Here is a 19,358-nt window from a genome sequence, read left to right as displayed (position 1 = left end):
GGGTTGTGGTCTGGTGCAATATCCTTATCATAAATCATCCCAAGGCTGCCATGTGCTCAAGGGCATGGCCCGGCGTAGACGTTGCTGGGATCGGGCCATTGGCTTTATTGGCTGTCCCCCGTTATTGGAAGATTCCACTCAGTGGGTCTGGCCGGGTGGCTCTATGGGTCCTTGAAAGCATCTTCATCTTTTCCTAAGTGGACTGTAGCTGCTGCTCCGTATTACAGGGAGTGCCCAGCCTGACTTCCATTTTCATAACTGTACAGAGTTGTTCACAGTCTTATAAGTGGACAACCAGTACCTTATATATTCTTTTTCTTGAGCTAGCAGTACTTGGTACGCCATGACCTGAGCTGCATTTACTAAACGCACCTGATACGCCAACAGAGTCACAAAGAAGATGCCAGCTGACAGGTCACATGGGAAAACAGGCCAAGTCCAGAGATCTGGGAATATGAATCCCATCTGTACAATGAGGGGCTTGGTTGGGACAATTCTTTCATCTTGAATGTTCTGTAGGAACTGAGATGGTCCTTTGTGTTACCGGGAGTTATTGAGTACAAAGGGAATAGAAACCAACATTTAAATTGCAGACTTATTTCCTAAGGGTGACCCCTCCTACCCTGCACACAAGCTAACCTTCTCCAAGATTCTTCTGTGGTTTTTCTCCTTCGACCCCAACCTATTTATTCTTTTGGAACTACCACAGTTTTGCAGATTTGTTTCAATACACTTCTTCCCAGATGCTCCTAACGCTAGGAGGGGAGACTTGTTTCCCTTCCCAACTGATTTTAGTTGAAAAGACTTCTTACTCTTCTTGGATGGCTTGGAACACTGATCTTAGAATTTCCGAGTTAGCTTTTCCAGAGTCATTCAGGCTATGGCAGTATGTCATGAAAATAATTAAATGGGAAGATAAACTATGATTAATTCTTTTAAGTCAGAGGTTTAGTATACTGCAGTGGGAAGCTGATCTAATCATGAGCATGTATTCTTATCTCCCTTTTGTGGCTGACAAGGGGATGCAAGTGTTTCTTTAGGAGGACACTGGAGTGGGTAGTTGCCGGTTAATTGGTAGTTGAGGATAGCTGGCTTCTGCTCTCCCTCCCACTTCTTACTCACATAAGCTGCCCTCCCTTTAGAGGAAGGGGCTTTACGCTGAGTTCACTGACTAGAGAGAACACTGGGGGGATAGAACTTAGGTTTCTCAGAAGAACCAGGCTGTTCCATCTAGAAAAGCCTGAGGACCAGAAGCTAGCATCCTGCTGAAGTAAGAGTTTTAACGAGAGAAACAAGCCTGCTGACTGAGGAGGCAGCTACATGCCTGAGCAGATTTGCTTGCCCCATACCACTCTTCTTGTAGTCTCATAGCAACTGCGTGCCTTATGTCCTTGCGAGCAGCTCTGCTAGCTGTGCTCCAAGCATTGCTTATCAGTTTTGTTTTTGTCATCTCGTTTACTCAGCTTCTTAGGCAGGAACACTGTCTGCCAGGGGTGGGGGTGGGGAGGGGTGGTGGTGGCTTGCACAGGAAAAACAAGAGCCGGAAGTCTGTATTGTATAAAAGCTACCCAGAACAAATACCTGGTGCTCAGACTCTGGAGGCGACTCCTCAGGGCCCGCACTGGTGCTGAATAAACCTGGCTATTCCGCATCTCCGAGTGCCGCTTGTCTCTTTCCGCTGCCATGGTTTCTGCAACACTACCTCCAGGTGGAGCTACGTATCTAATGGTGCTATTCACCTGAGCTATGGTTTAGGTGATTACAACACCCCGGGGAACGTTATATTCATTTCACAAAGTGTTTTCACATGTTTTTTCAAACCTTAAAACATCTTCAAGGCAGATATTAGGATCTCCCTTTCATTGGCTGAGATTAAGACACGTTAGAGCTTCTGACTCATATGGATTCGTACCTCAGAAGAGACATCTTATTAATAATAATAAAAACTCAGAAGAGAGATCTTATTAATAATAATAAAACAATGTGTCTCACAACAAGCTTGCAAAATAGGGATTATCCTCATTGGATAAAAGATGACATAAGCGCAGATTTGAAACATTTCTTTCTTTTCATCTTTTTTCTTTTTTCTTTTTTGCCTTTGCATAGCTGTCATTTATTTTGCTTATGCTTCTGTGAGTTCGGTTTTCTAAGTGGGTTTTCTGGGCTAGACCTCCCAGAGAGTTGAAGTATTTCAACCTCAGTTTCTTGTTTATAAGGTGCCTCTCTAGGTGCAGGCTGTTCCAGAATAATTGATAGCACAAATATTCCTGTGATAGAAGTAGCTTTTGCACTACTATGCAATGAAGGTGTCCTTCAGGCTAGGATGGTGGCCTCTGACTTGTGTTACCCTCTGCTGAATTTACAAAACTAGGAAAAGAGACTAGCTGTAAATTTCAGCTTCTAAACATTGTAACTACTAACTCAGTGCCTAAGCTCTACTTACTTAAATGATTTCAAGGAATCAATTTTGGAAAACTTTGAAAAATCTGAAGATATGTAAAGCTTTGACTGTGAAAGTTTAGTATAATTAGCCATTAAAAGTGAAATCAGGTGTCAGAACACCGGGGGTCCCCATATATGCCTGGGCCAAGTGCTTAATTAACTGGACCCCAGTTTCCTCTGGAAAAATCAGGAATAATATCTCCTGATGTTGTGATGATTATTAAATGAATCAGTTACTATTTATCTATACATGATTTTGCATTCAATAATGTTGGTTATTCTGTATACAGATAATTACATAGATAATTTTAAAAATTGCAGTTTATAATTTTTAGATAAATTTGTTCTTTCAACACTACACATTACTTTTAGCTTAAGTTCTGTCCAAAATTCTCACCATTCTCAAAACAACTAATGCTTATTTTGCAAATGAATTTAATCACATTTGCTCATACTGTTCAATTACTGATCTTGCAAATGCACTGACCACTGGTTGGTTTGTTTGGTTTGGTTCATTAAAAATACCCAAAGAAAACAGTTACTGCAATTTAAATTACAAATGAATTGTGCTGCTGAACGTCATATAAATTGGTCATTTGGAACTCAAAATACACGTCCTTATAGAAACAACATTGCTCCAACATCCATTCCTGATCAAAACTCTTACCAAAGTGGGAATATAGGGAATGTACCTTAACATAATAAAAGCCATTTATGACAAACCCACAGCCAACATAATATTCAATGGAGAAAAGCTGAAAGCCTTCCCACTAAAATCTGGAACAAGACAAGGATGCCCGCTCTCACCACTTTTACTTAACATAGGAATGGAACACAGCAATCGGACAAACAAAAGAAATAAAAGGTATCCAAAATGGAAGAGAAGAGGTAAAATTGTCAATCTATGCAGATGACATGATACTATATATAGAAAACCCTAAGGGCTCAACCCCAAAACCACCTGAAATGATCAACAAATTCAGCAAAGTAGCAGGATATAAGATTAATATTCAGAAATCAGTCATATTTCTGTATACTATCAATGAAACATTGAAACATGAATACAAAAATACAATACCTTTTAAAATTGCACCCCAAAAAATCAAATACCTGGGAATAAACCTGACCAAGGAGGTAAAAGACTTAACATGCTGAGAACTATAAAACATTAATCAAGGAAATTAAAGAGGATTCAAAGAAATGGAAAGATATTCCATGTTCCTGGGTTGGAAAAAATAATATTGTAATTATGGGCATACTACCCAAAGCAATCTACAGATTAAACACAATTCCTATCAAATTACCCATGACATTTTTCATAGAACTAGAACAAACAATCCAAAAATTTATATGGTACCACAAAAGATCTAGAATTGCCAAAGCAATCCTGAGGAAAAATAATCAGGAAGCATAACTCTATCAGACTTCAGGCAATATTACAGAGCCACAGCAATCAAGACAGTGTGGTATTGGTACCAAAACAGACATACAGACCAATGGAACAGAACAGAGAACCCAGGAGTAAACCCAGATACATATGGTCAATTAATCTTCGACAAAGGAGGCATGAATATAAAAATGGGAAAAAGACAGTCTTTTCGGAAAGTGGTGCTGGGAAAACTGGACAGCCACATGTAAATCAATGAAATTGGAACACCCTCTCCCACTCCGCACAAAAATAAACCCAAAATGGTTTAGAGACTTAAATGTAAGACAAGACACCATCAAACTCCTAGAAGAGAACATAGGCAAAACATTCTCTGACATTAACCTTACAAATGTTTTCTCAGGTCAGTCTCCCAAAGGAACAGAAATAAAGGCAAAAATAAACCAGTGGGGGAGTTCCCGTTGCGGTACAGCAGAAATGAATCTGACTAGGAACCATGAGGCTGCGGGTTCAATCCCTGGCCTAGTTTGGTGGGTTCAGGATCTGGTGTAGGCTACAGACATGCCTTGGATCCCGAGTTGCTGTGGCTGTGGTGTAGGCCAGCAGCTGTGTCTCTGATTCGATCCCCTAGCCTGGGAACTTCCATATGCCATGGGTGTGGCCCTAAAAAAAAGCAAACAAATACAAAAATAAACCAATGGGACTGAAGACAAGCTTTTGCACAGCAAAGGAAACCATAAAAAAACCCAAAAAGACAACTTTTAGAATAAGAGAAAATAGTTTCAAATGATGCAATTGACAAGGGCTTAATCTCTAAAATATACAAACAGCTTATACCACTCAACAGCAAAAAGCCAGCAACCCAAAGGAAAAATGGGCAAAAGACCTGAATAGATATTTCTCCAAAGAAGATATATAGACGGCCAACAAGCACATGAAAAAATGCTCAACATCCCTGATTATTAGAGAAATGCAAATCAAAACTGCCGTGAGGTACCACCTCACACCAGTCAGAATGGCCATCACTAATAAGTCCACAAATAAAAAATGCTGGAGAGGGTGTGGAGAAAAGGGAACCCTCCTGCACTGTTGGTGGGAATGTAAACTGGTACAACCACTATGGGAAAACAGTATGCAGGTACCTTAGAAAACTATACATAGAACTACCATATGACTCAGCCATCCCACTCTCGGGCATACATCTGGACAAAACTTTCCTTGAAAAAGACACATGCACTCACATGTTCATTGCAGCTCTATTCACAATAGCCAAGACATCGAAACAACCAATGTCCATCGACAGATGAATGGATTAAGAAGATGTGGTGTATATATAAACAATGGAATACTACTCAGCCATAAAAAGAAAAGAACAAAATAATGCCATTTGCAGAAACATGGATGGAACTAGAGACTCTCATACTAAGTGAAGTAAGTCAGAAAGAGGAATACCACACATATCACTTACGACTGGAATCTAATATAGGGCACAAATGAACATTTCCACAGAAAAGAAAATCATGGACTTGGAGAACAGACTTGTGGTTGCCAAGTGGGAGGGGAGGGGGTGGGATGAACTGGGAACTTGATAGATGCGAACTATTGTCTCTGGAATAGATAAGCAATGAGATCCTGCTGTATAGCACTGGGAACTATATCTAGTCACTTAATGATGGAGCATGATAATGTGAGAAAAAAGAATGTATACACGTATGTGTGACTGGGTCACCTTGCTATACAGTAGAAAATTGACAGAACACTGTAAACCAGCTATAATGGAAAAAATAAAAATCATTATTAAAAAAAAGAAACAACATTGCAAATTCTGCCTAATTCCAGCTTAGAAAGTCAACTGCGCTCACACATAATATATTGAAAATGGGAATTTCTTTTGTTTCAACCGTCAGAACCTCTACTCCGCATTGTTTTACTGGAAAAATATATTCTAAGCATGGGTGACCAGAGACTCATTTTTCTACCCCGTAACCATTTTTCCAGTGTGTTCCACTCCTCCCATTCTGAGGTGTTGAACAGGATTCTCTAGTGGTTTCTGAAGAGTAACAGGTGTGCAGATTCCTGTCTGCCACATTTCAGTAGCAGCCATTCTCGGTATGAAGAGGAAAGGGACAGTTTTATGCTGGTTCTCATGCTGCCAGCCTTGTCTGTCCCAGGTAATATTGATGTATTTATGTGTGTAAATGCAAGGGGTTTGTTCTAGTGATGTTTTAGCAACATGAGGACCCACACACATCCCCAAACTTCATACATCTTTGTTGTCTTGCAGATTGAATTGCAGCCTACAGAATTCCCACCAGCCCTCATCCCCTCAATGCCAAGAATGTGGGAGATGAATAGGAGGACAGTTCTTGGTTATGCCTCTCTCCTCAAGGACACCTTGACAATGAGCAGAGGGTAATGTCAAGCCAAATGCTTGCCGTTTCGATTGCTTTATCTTACTTGATATTCAATAATCTTGTGAGACGGGTCCCATTTTGCCACTCGAGAAGGCGTCCAAAGACTGTTACAGCAAAACAAAAGTGAGATTCTCGACTTGATCTCGGGTCCAAAGCTCTTCCTATGTTACATGTGCCCCTCAGTAGAGAGTAAAGGAGGACAAGAAGCTTAATACCAGCCTGATACGTTTGTTTTAGGATTCTATTCGGATCCCAGCGGGGTGTCTTTCTTTCTTTCTTTTTTTTTTTTTTTTTTTTTTAGGGCGTAGGACGTCTCTGCACCTAAGGAAAATGTACTTTACGTTTACCCTTTAAAGGCAGTCAGGGATGGTTTCCTCAGAAGTTACACGGTCGTGATAATAACAAATTTCACTTCTTCCCACTTCAAATTTTCCCCAGGGTTGCTTTTGCAGGGAGGTAGGAAAATGGCAGCTTTGCAACCGTTTTAAGCAAAACAGTGGGCTATTTCCGAGTTTTAAATAAGAGCAGATCCTCTTGGTGTTGAAATCGCAGCTGTATCATCTAACAGAGCTTGTGCTGGCTGAGAACCCGCTTCTTCTCTAGACCTGGGTCTGTCCACATGAGAGTGCTGCTTGTCCTGTTTGCCACCTGCCTGTTGTTTTAATGGTCATCTTCTTGGACCAAGGCCAGCAGGTCACGAGGGTGCCCTGTGTCAGCCCAGAGTGCTTTGTCTCCTCTATGCTGTTGACGGGCACCCCATGTTTTATGCCTTCACAGCAGGCTGGTGGTCACTTTCCTCCGAATCACAGGCACGTGGCGAAGGACAGAAGTGCGACTACTGATCTGTAAACAGAGTAGTGAGTGTGGAGAGTACCGTCCTTGGGAACTAGCTACGGCTTAGTGCAGGTAAGTGAGCGGCATCTTGGCTCTGCCCATTTAGTTCTTTTGGAGGTTGGGTATTTAACTTAGGAGACAATGGGGGGCTCCTTCCAGATTGAAATGCCAGATGTTCACGGACTTCCATCTAAAAGACGTTAATGGCAGAGCTAATAAATGGGGGATACACATTATTCCTAGAAGTTAAAACAAGTTCTTACTGAGAACATTTACCGCAGATTCCACTTACCAATCTGCTGTTATAAAAACCAGAAGCCTAAATTAGCATCCTAAATCTCGTTCCAACATGTATAATAACAAAATGAGAATTTTTCTCCTTCTTGAGGTTGCCATAAATTCATTTAAGGAAAGGGCACATTGGTTTGCAGCATCGCACATTGATCTTGCAAAAGTAGCCTAGGTTGCAGTCAATGAAGAATTACTTTTTTAACCAAATTGAGCCAGTTAAAAATAAAATTATCTCCTGACAGAAAATCTTTGTTGCTGTGGTAGAAATTGTTGATTGCTTACTCAATTGTCACTTCCATTTTCTTTCTTGCCAGGAGAACCCACTTCTGTTCAGATCCTGGGCAGCATTTGCTGAGGAAACACACCATCCCCAGGGAAGGAATGAAATTAGCAAAAGCCAGTTATGGTCATTCCATTCTCTTTTGCCAGTGATTGGTTGTGATAATCACCCTGCAGCAACCAATTCTGAGATCAGAAAGTATTTCTGGGGAGTTCCCTGGTGGTCTAGTGGTTAGGACTCAGCACTTCCCTACTGCAGCCTCGGCTTAATCGTTGGCCTAGGAACTGAGATCCCACATCAAGCCGCTGCATGCATGGCGAAAAAAAAAAAAAAAAAAAGCAAGCAAGCAAGCAAGCATTTCCAAAACACATGATGCCAGATCAGAAAGGTGGTTCCTTGATAACTATGCTAAGCCTCTGAATCAACCTTGGACTTGTCATGTTAGAAAATAAATTATTTCCTAAAGTAACTTCCAGTAGGAAATTGTTACTTCACCCACACACTTGCTGATACAATTGCAAAGCCTGTTTTCTGATTTTTTCTTAGTCCCCATATTTTATACTTTGAGTTTGGCCTGCTGCCTGAGCAAGAGAGCCCTTTAAAACCCACTTGCGTAACAATCTTACTTTCTCCAAGTCTGTCATAAAAAGCACTTCTGCTTAGACTGGATCAGGGCACCTGCCTGAAACGTAAACTACACAGGGGAAGACATGAAGATAGTACCTAATTTTCTAATGTCTCTTAATGCCCATCTTGAAAGCCATTCATTATTCTGCCTATTGCGATTTCTCTTAACATCAGGTAATTGTAATTACAATAATCAAGTCCAAAATCAAATGACTTCTGGAGCATCCATAATTCCTATTATAACAACATGGTTTAATTACCTAGGCTTTCCTTATCACTTTGAAGATAAAGAAATTGAGATCCTGAATGAAAAATAGGTTTCTCTGCATCCCACACTTTGTCCTAAAACTTTCATTCCAGTTACTCGGAATGGTGCTTTTAAAAAATAGAACACGTGGCCAATGTGAATAATGTTTACACATTTTTCTAGAAGTGATCACTCATGGCACTGGAAGGAGCGGCAAGTTTGAACCATTGCAAGAAAACCGGATCTTGAGTTCTTTGTGGGGCGAACATTCCTTCATTCTGTCCTGACCTTAAAGACCATGGGAGATCACTAGGAAAATCCAGTACAGAAGCTGTAGAGAGATGCACGTGCGTGTTCATGAAATAGCTGCAGGGACGAGACGCTTAGGACTGAACAGCCCAGTGTTTCTGGTGGCAGGATCACAAAGCTATGCAGTTCCCTCCCCGGGCTTTTCCTCCAAGCCAATGCCCGCCCCTGCTGTCGCTGTGTGTCCTAGGGCTTCCCTCTTAGTAGCTCTTAAACAGGCCCCCGTGTGCCTTGTCCACAATTAAGGCTTTCCAGTAAAAAATATATCCCAGACTCCTCCCTTGATATGTATAATCTATATCTGTGAGTTTGCTTCAATTTATGAAAACCAGGACAAAATCAGAATATCAACCTTTCCAAATAATGCCCAAGCATTCCCTTTAAATGACAGTGGATGGGGGCCCTACCGTAATTGCTCTGGAGACAATTAACCACTTGACAGAAAGACTTGAGTGTTCAGAGAGAAATTTAATAGGTTAGTTAGAGGGTCACTCCCACCAAAGATCAAGTAGAAACGCAAATGAAGAATATACAGTGGTCATTGGACAAGCAAAACATCTTTAAAGCCAATATAATAATAACAGAGAATTTTGAAAATGAAGGAAATATTATTAATAAACTCACCCTAACACAAAAATTATCTTTTAACTGAAATAGAAACATTGCGAGAAGTTTTTTTCTCAAGTAACTTTTCAAGACGCCTCAACAGAGAAGAGTTATTAACCACATACTCATCCTAGTTAGATAACTATTTACTAGGATTCCTCTCAATTCTGTGCTTTGTTTATCATTACTTTTTTTAAGTTTGAAAAGATAAGCATTTTTAAAAAGCCTTTTGTTTTCTAGTTTCATATATTAGATTTCCACTTTAACTTGTTTCTAGTGTCCAAAACAAATTTTGTGTGTGTGTGTGTGTGTGTGTGTGTGTGTGTCTTTTTAGGGGCCAACTCTGATTTAGTTAACAGTTTTAGCTTAGGAGTATGGAGGTTCCCAGGCTAGGGGTGGAATCAGAGCTGTAGCTGCTGGCCACAGCCACAGCCACAGCAACTCCAGATCTGACGGGTATCTGCGACTTACACCACAGCTCATGGCAATGGCAGATCCTTCACCGACTGAGTGAGGCCAGGGATCAAACCTGAGTCCTCATGGATGATAGTCAGATTCATTTCCACTGAACCACGTTGGGAATTCCCCCAAATAAATTTTTAAATGTCTGAGGTAAATGAGCCCTAGGGCTTAGAGATCATAGCATCTCCCAGTCATTGATAATGCATCTATTCTGGCTGACAATGTTCAGGAAATGCTGAGAGATGGACAGTGAGGGAAGGGAAAAAGTGGGTAGGTGGAATTCCCCCTGCAGCACAGTGGGTTAGGAATCTGGTTGCTGTAAAGGCACGGATTCAGTCCTCAGCCTGGCACAGTGGGTTAAAGGATCTAGCATTGCTGGAGCTGCAGTGTAGTTTCAATACCTGGCCTGGGAATTTCCACTTGCTGCAGGTGTGGCCAGTTAAAAAAAATAAAAAATGAAAAAATTTTTAAACAGGTTGGAAGGAGGAACATTGAGCTGATGGAAGGAGATATGGGCAGGAAAGGGTTTGGGACCAGAACACCCCAGAAAGCTGTAATTAAAGAACTGGAAGCTCAGATGTCTTAGGTAGATCCTGGACCTCAGTGACACAGCTGTTCCCTGCCAACGTCCTCATTTTACCACCATGAACTCATGAAGCCCACCCAAACTTCTATCCACAGTTTTACCCATACCTCCTACTTTCTCGGTGTGGTCAAAAAGCCTCGACTTATTTAAAGAAGCTGCTATAGAACTAAGATCAGGCTATTCTAACTCCAACTCTGATTTAGTCAATAGTTTTAGCTTCTGCCACCACATTTTTGACCAGTGATGCTCTCCTATACTGACTTGGACTGGTTTTTGTTCCTCTACCCTAGTCCTACTTCACCTCTTGAGGAAGCTTGTCTATTACTCTATTCTTCAGTCTTTATTGTGTTCAGTATCCCACAGGTAAGGGGAACACTAGGAGTAAAAAATTAAAAGGTTAGATAACTCCATATGAATTTTTGGATTGTTTGTTCTAGTTCTGTGAAAAAAGTCATGGGTAATTTGATCGGGATTGCACTGGAATCTGTAGATCGCTTTAGGCAGTATGACCATTTTTACTATATTAATTCTTCCAATCCAAGCATGGAACATCTTTCCATTTCTTTGAATCCTCTTCAATTTCCCTGATTAATGTTTTATACTTCGCAGTATATAAGTCTTTCACCTCATTAGTCAGGTTTATTCCTAGGTATTTAATTTTTGGGGGTGCAATTTTAAAAGATACTGTATTTTTATATTCCTCTTCTAGTTTTCATTGTTAGAATACAGAAATGCAACCAATTTCTGAATGTTAATCTTGTATCCTGCTACTTTGCTGAATTCAGGTAGTTTTGTGTGGAGTCTTTAGGGTTTTCTATATATAGTATCATGTCATCTGCATAGAGTGAGAATTTTACCTCTTCTCTTCCAATTTGGATACCTTTTATTTCTTTCATTTGATTGCTGTGGGCTAGGACTTCCGATACTATATTGAATAAAAGTGGTGAGAGTGGGCATGTATGACTGGGTCACTTTGCTGTACAGCAGAAATTGATGGAAAATTATAAATCAACTATAATAGAAAAAATAAAAATCTGAATAAAGAAATAGGAAAAAATGGATAATTCCACCGATGGAGAAAAGCGACCTTTGTCACCTTAAAATAAAATCTATTACTTCCCTCTTTTAGACCCGATGGATTTCTCTTCTCATTTCCATATTTCCATCATTGCATTGCTCCTGACTGCTCTTTGGGGGCAGAATTCTACTGAATCACCTGTGATTCCACACTTTCAGCCTCCATTCCTGCTTCATAAAATGCTTTGCTTAAATGTTTAGAGAGATATTTTGTGTAAAAGCTTGTGTCAGTGACTGTTAGTTGTCCCCAGTATTCATTCTTTATCATTCATTTTTTTTTATTACAGAACTCCAGTTTTGGGTGGGCACATTATTGCCATTCTTTAAAATATTTTACTTACATTTCAGTCTATGAAACACGGCAGGCATCGCTGCTTGAGTTACTCATTTTCTACTCATTATACATTGCTTTAAATTTTTATTGCTTATCTTTTTTCATGTTTACTCTCTCCAAATAGAACTTATGCTAAAATTCTTTGCAAACCTGGTCATCTATAGGAGTGCCCTACATGGGGGAATCTTCAATACCTAGTTGTTGATTAACCAGTAGCTGAATGATTATCTCAAAAATGGAAGTATAATCGCTCAGAGCCTGAATATAGATTTTTTTTTCCCAGTTGGAAAAATCAAGAATGTAATTGCAGTCTTTTTGTTTTTTATAAAAGAAGAAAACTCCAGGGTTAAATGGGCTTCACTTTTAAGGCAGCAGTGGCCACGATCACCTTTCAAAATATTTTATTTCACTGTATCTAAGAACAAACATTCATTCCAACCAAATTAGGTGGTTCATGGTAGCCTAATTCACCTGTTCCCAATATTGCTTCCAAAGTATTTTTCACCATTCCTTGGAGTGTTCCTTATCCCCAATTCCACCTAATTCTACCGGGCTTGGGGTAAGCCGTCCCTTTTCTGTGCAGTCATCTCTGACCATGTTCCTTGTTTATCACCTCCTCCCGGGAGTGACTTCATGACCTCTCATTTGGTTAGCATTTCCATCACAACAATGTAACATAGGCCATATGTATGTGTGTATACATATATATGTACATATACATATATTATGGCTGCACCTATGGTACACAGAAGTTCCCTGGCCAGGGATTGAATCTCAGCTGCAGCTGTGACCTGTGCTGCAGCTGTAGGAATGCCAGATTTTTGAACCCATGTACTGGGCTGGGGATCAAACCTGCAGTTCTGCAGCGACCCAAGGTTCTGCAGCCAGATTCTTAACCTACTGCGCCATACCGAGAATTCCTATATTTTTAATGCATATTCCCATTTCCTCATCTGAACTCCAGGACTCTTTGGGGACAGTGGAGTGTCCTACACCTTCTTATATTCCCAGTTCAAGTGCAGGATCCAGCCTGTAAACACTTGATTATTATTACCTGGATGACAGCTGCCATCTCTCTCTCTCTTTTTTTTAAATCAGATAATTGAAGGGTGAGAAATGGACAGAAATGCACTGATTTTTCAGCCTTAGCTCTGGCTGGTATTAAAAGCCATCTTCTCAAACTTATTTTTGATAAAGCTAGACAAAATGCTTCTTAATAAGCAATCAAATCTTTGCCGACAGCTGTTTCAACAGATGGATTGGGTGAACATCTTACAGAAAATTCCTTTGTGATTAATCTGTCCCGGAATCCATACAACCATTCCCATTATCCAAGAGAATGGTACACGACAAACTCCTTGCTCTCACAAGTTTGCTAACTCTTTACTTCCAGTACAGCTACTTTTGATCTTTCTTTGAGAGAAATCGAAATGTGTATTGTTCAAGGATCTGATTACATAAAAGTCAAGAAATTGAAGTCCAGAAGGTTTGTATGTGCTTCATCTTTTCTCTCTTAATAAAATTACCTTATATAATTTCGCAGGTACAGTAGAACCTAAGGGATCCACTCCTCATACATTTGGAATTTGTGAAAATGTTCTCATTTAGTCTAGGTTGCTATCTATCTGCATCATCTGGAGGAACATGTTTTCCGAATGGATTCAGTTTACAATGTTCTCATCACTCATCAACCTCATCACTCTCCCTTAGAGAACCAGCTCTGGTCAGGTATTTTTATTTTAATAACTTTCGTCTTATTCCTTTGGTCTTAGGAATGCGTACGGCTTCTTGCACATGCAACCTCTACCTCAACTCCTTTGTGCTCTTTTGTTTACTTGTTTAGTTCTACAATATCTGGTTAACAATTCTTTATTAAATTCACTCTGCTTAAATAGCCAGTGTCTTTTCTGCCTCTTGGTTGAACTCTAATATAGATCACATAGTTGTCTTGTGTATTTGGAGGTAATAGAAACATCTCACATTTTCTAATTTATGTTTTTCACCTTTTAAAATTTCCACCACGTGTGTCTGAATTAGTGACACATTATAGAAAACCATGTTTATCCCTCTACAAGAGTCTGTTTACCAAGCTTGATAATACCTGATATACTTCAAGACAACAGCAACAGCAAAAAATCCACAAACTTCCATCTCTACAAGGGAGAATTGTTGTCATTCTCCATTTCCCTGTCCCTCCACCCCCCAGAAAGAAAGGATGACTTGGAACGGGAATATCCAAGTCAGCCCCACTCTTGGGACACCTTCCAAGTCACAGGAGGGGACAACACAGGACACTGTAATAATCATTTCCCCCAGGAAGCAGTGACCCTGGGTCCTTCTTGCTCTTGGCAGAGGAGGAGGACCCCCAGTGGGAGCAGCAGAACTGATTTAAATATTCCTTTCAACATTGCTCAGCATGAGTGCAAATGGGTGATAGGGACACGGACTCTGGCTTGAAGTTGGCTATTCTGAGGTTAGAGAAAGTTTCTCCCTTGAGAACTTCTGTGCTCAGAGGGGGTGCTCATGTATGTATCATTACTCATTAACTTCTGCTTCTCTAACAGATTTTTTAAAAGTCATTATGGAACGGTATCCTTTACAAAGCAGAAGTTTTTAACTTCGGTGAAGTCTTTCAAGAGTCCTGCTTTTGGTGCTGTGTCTAAAAACATCACTAAATCTAAAGGCACACAGATTTTCTCCTATGTTTTCTTCTAGAAGTTTTATAGTGTTATGTTTTATCTTTAAATCTATGATCCACTTTGCATTAATTTTTGTGAAAGGCGTAAGGTGTCTATATTTATGTTTTGTTTGTTGCATGTGAACATCCAATTGTTCCAGCTCCATCTGTTGAAAAGGCTATCTTTCCTGTATTGAATTACCTTTGCTCCTTTTTCAAAGATCGGTTGATTACTTCTGTGTGGGTCTAATTCTGAGTGCTCTACTCTGATCCAGGTTCACTCAATTTTCAGATACTGTCTATTAAGTACCTACTAGAGGAGGGAATTCTGCTTCGGCACAAAGAGGAGAGGCAAAGTCACTGCTTTCAGCAGCTCTCAGCCTGATAATCAAAGTAATCATTCACAGTAGAGCTTGGAAATGATACAATGGAAGTATGCATAGCATATCGAGAGTTCCCAGAACATGGACATAAAGCATCCAACTATTTCTTCCCACCTCTATCACGACTGTTTCCATTTGGGTCCAAGGCGCCATTATTCTTCATTTGGATTTTTTAACTTGTCTCCTAACTAGGTTCTCTGATGCTCTCCTTGCCTTTCCTTTAAAAGAAAGTGGAATTATGTCATTGCTCTGCTAAACATCTCCAGGGGACTCCCTTCTACCTCCTCTCTATGGCCTTCTTGAGTGGGATCCCATCATGTTCCTAACCTCATTTCCTACTCTCATCCTGGTCCTTCTGTTCTGGACTCTCTGGGTTCCTTGTGATTCCATTAAAGTGCCAGGCGCTCCTGTTTCAGGACGAGCATTTGTTGTGCTCTCTGTTGGGGATAATCATGCCAGATATCTACCTGCCCCCTTCCCTCCAATTCCTTTAGATCTTGATAAGTCTATGCTATCAGTATCTACTACCTGCTCAATATTTTAGTTCTTCTTCTTCTTTTTTTTAAAAATTATCTGTCTCTCCCCAGTAAGTTCCTTGAGGTTATGGAATTTTATCTCTCCTTCTCCCCCTTCCTTCCCTTCTTCATTTTTCCCTCCTGTAGTGCTTAGAATAAAGTGTATGAACTCATAAAATACTTATGGAATGAAGCAATAAAGGCATGAAAAAGAAAAAGGGACACTTTGTGGTAATCCCAGTAAACTACCAGCTTCTTAAGAAAGAAGAGCTTATAAAAGCCATCTTTGATTCCCAGTGCTGAATGCTGAATTAATGAACTAATGGAAAACAGTACACTTAAGTAACCACTTAGAGTTGAGAACACTGAGGCACAGAACATTAAATGATTTCTTAAGATCATGTTACCCACTCCCTACCACCCAATAGTGGCAGACATGACATTTGAGACTGCAGGGGTATTTTCTTTTCATTGCAACATTTTAAGATCTCTAAAGTGAGATGAACTAATCGAGTCAAGGGAATTAATCAGAAGCCAGGAGAAGGCTTCATGGGTTAGAATGGTTCTCAATAGGATTCTTGAAGGAAAGGAGACTCAAAAGTTTAAAAAAAAAAAAAAAAAGAGTTTTTCTCCTTCCTTGTCTGAGAAGTCTACCAGTTCAGGAACACGCACAAGAGGGTCCTGACAGCAGTCTTGACAAATGGGCATGGTGACCTTTGCTGGCCAGTAAACAGAGTCAAAGAAGGTAGGGACCGAAAGGCCTTAACATCCCAGCAAGGTCTTCTTCCCTTCACATCAAAAGGGAAATACTGGAAGATTAAGAACATCTCAGGTACCTAAGACGAGGAAGCCATGCTCTCAGGCCTGGGCCCTTCTCAGGTAGCACCTAGAAATTACCTGGAGAGAGCTATCCTCTCAGGGTCCTTCTCAGAGGGTCTCTCTTGGACTCAAGCTGGAGATCCCAATCCTGCACAGCTTTTCCAGGAAGACATGGAAAAAGGGTGAGATGTAGCTGAGTCTGCTCTCAGTGCCCTCCAGTGCAGAAGGTATATGGGGGTGAGAGCTGTTTGCATTCGTACCTCACTCAGTCCACTTCGGGAGCAAGTGGCCGTTGAACTGCTGTGATATTACTGATGTTCTTCTTGGTGCTTGGCAGATAAACAAACAAAAAGCATTTATAGCTTTTCTCTGTATTAACTGTCTTGCTGAAAATGTAGACCATTGGAGAACAAAAAATACTTTTAAGGTTTATGCAACTAATTCCATATGCCTTTGACAATTCTATCATATTTTTATTTATTTATTTATTTATTTTTTCTATCATATTTTTAGACAGTTAAAAAAGATACTGTTTTCCTATGGGATGTCAATATAGCAACTTGGACAGTTGATGGGTGTCTTGTGAAGTATATAAAAGATGAGAAAATAAAAAACTAATTTCAAATGTTTTTACTAAAGCTGATCAAAGAAGAAATGAGGAGAGATATTCTTTATCATGATATTATGGAGTAAAAAATGCTGCTTTTTTGTGCAGGACAGTGTTTTTTTAAAAAAACCTCTTTTTTTTTTTTTTTTTTTTTTTTTTGTCGTTTGCCATTTGTTGGGCCACTCCTGAGGCATATGGAGGTTCCCAGGCTAGGGGTCTAATCGGAGTTGTTGACACCAGCCTACGCCAGAGCCACAGCAATGCGGGATCCGAGCCGCGTCTGCAACCTACACCACAGCTCACGGCAACACCGGATCGTTAACCCACTGAGCAAGGGCAGGGACCGAACCCGCAACCTCATGGTTCCTAGTCGGATTCGTTAACCACTGCGCCACGACGGGAACTCCAAAAAACCTCTTCTTAAACATTTATGGTCTATTAGTAAACCATTACTGTCTTGAACATGTTACAAATTTTCTCTTTAAATTTCCCATGCTTAGCATTATTCAGTATACTTGATTGAAATTTCATTTTTGAAGTTTCAGAGGCTGGATGAAATGGATTCATCACTTGATAAGGTAGAACTAAGAAAGAATGGAGCATTGTTTAAACTGAATTTATGCTTTGTAATTTTAGACTATTATAAATGTTATAAGAGAAAAAAAAGCATTTTCTCTTTAGGAGAAGCATCATGACACCAAATCTCCTCATCCAGTATTTCTACTCTAAGGACCACTGGGTTAAGTCAACTGCTCTTTAAGCATTTCAGGGATGGAAAGGGCAACTTGATTTTCACTGTGCAGGGTCTGACCCACAACACCGAATTCTTCTCTGCATATGGATACATTCTCTCGCACTCACAAAGAGAAAAAAAAAAAGGCTTGGAACTCTTTTTATTCCCTCTGAGGGTTCTTCTCTTTCTTCTCCTCTTCCATTTGGCTAAAGGAGCAAAGATGAATGTGAATGGTTATTAAATAACCACTTGTTACAAGTAACTGATTAGAATTTGGACTATGTCAACAGTGGTTGCTTGCCAGCCTCTTGGCAGAGCCCTAATCGCGTTAGGTTTGGGGTAATCAATTTATTCTAATACAAACCATATTGGATGATTGAGATTTTATGCCTTTTTATTTCCTTTAAACAGCCTTCTTAACCAAATGCTTATTATTTTGAAATGAAGCCAAATTCTGGCCACCACAGGAGTCTAGTGTTAAGATGGAGCGCCTAGTACTTTAGATATTTTCTTGGCTTATGCAGAAACACAGAAAAGTGGAGAAGAAATTATGTTTCTGATTTTCCTTCTAATCTGCTTGATTATTCGAGTTTCATTAGGAAAGTGACAGTAACTTTTCAATCTACAGACTTTTTTCCTGTAATAAACCTTCTTCTTGTTTTATTTTGCCTGGATTTTAGGTAAACAAAGAATATCCAAACATTTAGTATTCAAATCCAGTAATAAACAGGCATATGGGGTGGGTAGAACCCCAGAGAAGGGAGCAAAGGGAGGTTTTCTGGGAGGATATCATGGAGATTGACAACCAGCAATGCAAAGGATTAGAAGGCTGAGAGGTTGAGCATAGAAGGAGGGCCGGCACTCCGTGGGAATGAGGCTATTGAAAAAGCCATGTCTGGGAGTTCCCATTGTGGTTGAGTGGGTTAAAACCTAACTAGTATCCAAGAGGATGTGGGTTTGATCCCTGGCCTCGATCCCTGGCCCCTAATCCCTGTAGGTTAAGGACCTGGCATTGCTGTGAGCGTTGCTGGGGCTGGGGCTATAGCTGGCAGCTGCAGCTCCGACTTGACCCCTAGCCTGGGAATGTCCATGTGCTGCAGGTATGGCTCTAAAGAAGCAAAAAAAAAAAAAAAAAAAAAAAAAAAAAAAAGAAAAAAAAAGAAGGAAAGAAAGAGCCATGTTCTAAAGAGTTACATAAGAATGTCAACAAGCCAAATATTTTGAGATATATGGGGCAGCAGAAGCACGGAACTTTTTACCTTTGAATGAGTGTCTGTGGATGAGCTGGAGAGATGGCTACAGTTTGAGAGAGGTTGCAAACTCAAACTCAAATGCCTGCGGGGGTAGGCAGGTGACCGACACACAGGGATGCTATTAGTAACGTTTAACTGATATGGTGCCAACACATACCAGTGAGTACAGACGCTGGCTGCAGAGGTGGAGCAGTGTGTAATAGGTTTCTTGTGACAGCTGGCATTTCTCCTTTATTTCCTGGATCTTGGGGGGATCTGAAGGATCCTCAGGGAGAGGGGACGGTACGGCTGCGATGCAGGGATACATTCAGAAGGCGCAGGAGAGTGCTGATTTGCCAAATCAAAGTTTCCAATAGTTCAACAACTCATTTGTCTAAACTACTGGTGGCTTATCAGCCCTTCCCACATGGCTACAGAGGAATCTCTGGAGATACAATAGAGCGGTGCAGACTGTGGTCAGCCTGGGCGGGAAGGCCGC

The sequence above is a fragment of the Sus scrofa genome, chromosome 9, assembly GCF_000003025.6.
Source record: "Sus scrofa isolate TJ Tabasco breed Duroc chromosome 9, Sscrofa11.1, whole genome shotgun sequence".
In the NCBI taxonomy this organism is placed as follows: Eukaryota; Metazoa; Chordata; class Mammalia; order Artiodactyla; family Suidae; genus Sus; species Sus scrofa.
The sequence above is the reverse complement of the archived record's forward strand: the minus strand, read 5'-3'. Positions refer to the sequence as shown.